Below are 2,450 nucleotides of genomic sequence, written 5' to 3' on the forward strand. Positions count from 1 at the left end.
TGCGCGGAGCGGCGGGGGCGACGGCGGCCGGGCGGCGCGGACGGGCTTCGGGGGCCCGACCCGGGCTCGGGCGGGCCGACGGCGGTGGGCGGCGGTGTGGACACGTGGCGCGCCCTGAGTGGCTGGGGCGCGGGGCGGACGTGTCCGGCTCCGCCCGGACGTGTCCGGCGGCGGAGAGGGAGCGGGCTAGGGTTTCGGGATCCGGAAATTTTGAAGGGGTGCACATATTTATAGGTAGAAGGAGCTAGGAGACTCCAAATGGGGTGTAGTTTTCGCGCACACGATCGTGATCCGACGACGGAGAGCATGGAAGTGACTTAGATGGGTCATTGGGCTGTTATGGAGGGGTGTTGGGCTGCAACTCAAAAGAGGCCTTTGTGGTTATGCGGTTAACCGTTGGAGTATCAAACGACCTCCAAATGGCACGGAACTTGACAGGTGGTCTACTGGTGGTGTACCAAGGCCACTTGGCAAGCCTCGTTCCATTTCGAGAACGTATAACACCCGCACACGAAAAGAGACAAGAGGGGTGCGCCGGTGCACGTGAGAGTGTCGGATTGCAAAACGGACAACGGGGAAAATGCTCGGATGCATGAGACGAACACGTATGCAAATGAGATGCACATGATGACATGATATGAGATGCACATGATGACATGATATGAGATGCATGACATGAATAAAATGCAAAACAAAAGACAAAACCCAACCACGGAGGAAATATCATAGCACATAGCCAAAAATGGCAAGAGTTGGAGTTACAAATATGGAAAGTTACATCCGGGGTGTTACACAAGTCCTCTCGCCCGATCGTTTTGCCTCTCGATTCATGCAGTAATTCAATCCCACATGAGGGCACATGTGACGCCCCCGATTCAATCGTACACTAATCATGCACGCAAACGTGTACGATCAAGATCAGGGACTCACGGGAAGATATCACAACACAACTCTAAAACATAAATAAGTCATACAAGCATCATAATACAAGCCAGGGGCCTCGAGGGCTCGAATACAAGTGCTCGATCATAGACGAGTCAGCGGAAGCAACAATATCTGAGTACAGACATAAGTTAAACAAGTTGCCATAAGATGGCTAGCACAAACTGGGATACAGATCGAAAGAGGCGCAGGCCTCCTGCCTGGGATCCTCCTAACTACTCCTGGTCGTCGTCAGCGGCCTGCGCATAGTAGTAGGCACCTCCAGTGTAGTAGGAGTCGTCGTCGAGGGTGGCGTCTGGCTCCAGGGCTCCAGCATCTGGTTGCGACAACCAGGTAGAAAGGTAAGGGGAAAAGAGGGAGAAAAGCAACCGTGAGTACTCATCCAAAGTACTCGCAAGCAAGGAGCTACACTACATATGCATGGGTATATGTGTAAAAGGCCATATCGGTGGACTGAACTGTAGAATGCCAGAATAAAAGGGGGATAGCTAATCCTGTCGAAGACTACGCTTCTGGCAGCCTCCGTCTTGCAGCATGTAGAAGAGAGTAGATTGAAGTCCTCCAAGTAGTATCTCCAAGTAGCATCTCCAGCAGCATCGCAGTAGCATAATCCTACCCGGCGATCCTCCCCTCGTCGCCCTGTGGAAAAGCGATCACCGGGTTGTCTGTGGAACTTGGAAGGGTGTGTTTTATTAAGTATCCGGTTCTAGTTGTCATAAGGTCAAGGTACAACTCCAAGTCGTCCTGTTACCGAAGATCATGGCTATTCGAATAGATTAACTTCCCTGCAGGGGTGCACCAACTTACCCAACATGCTTGATCCCATTTGGCCGGACACACTTTCCTGGGTCATGCCCGGCCTCGGAAGATCAACACCTCGCAGCCCCACCTAGGCAAAACAGAGAGGCCAACACGCCGGTCTAAACCTAAGCGCACAGGGGTCTGGGCCCATCGCCCATAGCACACCTGCACGTTGCGAGGGCGGCCGGAAGCAAACCTAGCCTAGCAGGCGTTCCAGTCCAATCTGGCGCGCGCCGCTCCGTCGCTGACGTCTGAAGTGCTTCGGCTGATACCACGACGCCGGGATACCCATAACTACTCCCGCGTAGATGGTTAGTGCGTATAGGCTCGTAGCCAACTCAGATCAAATACCAAGATCTCGTTAAGCGTGTTAAATATCCGCGAACGCCGAACAGGGCCAGGCCCACCTCTCTCCTAGGCGGTCTCAACCTGCCCTGTCGCTCCGCCACAAAGATCCACACAGAGGGCCGTCGGGACAAAGGTCCTTTCAGCCCCCAATCCGTGAATCACTCGCGGGTACTCTTCGAGCTGACCCGACTTTAGTCACCATCTGTATAGTATGTATGTGTGTATAGTATATACCCGTGATCACCTCCCGAGTGATCACGGCCCAATAGTATAGCAAGGCAGACCGACAAGAATGTAGGGCCAATAATGATAAACTAGCATCCTATACTAAGTATTTAGGATTGCAGGTAAGGTATCAA

Source organism: Triticum dicoccoides, chromosome 5B, assembly GCF_002162155.2.
Source record: "Triticum dicoccoides isolate Atlit2015 ecotype Zavitan chromosome 5B, WEW_v2.0, whole genome shotgun sequence".
NCBI lineage: Eukaryota > Viridiplantae > Streptophyta > Magnoliopsida > Poales > Poaceae > Triticum > Triticum dicoccoides.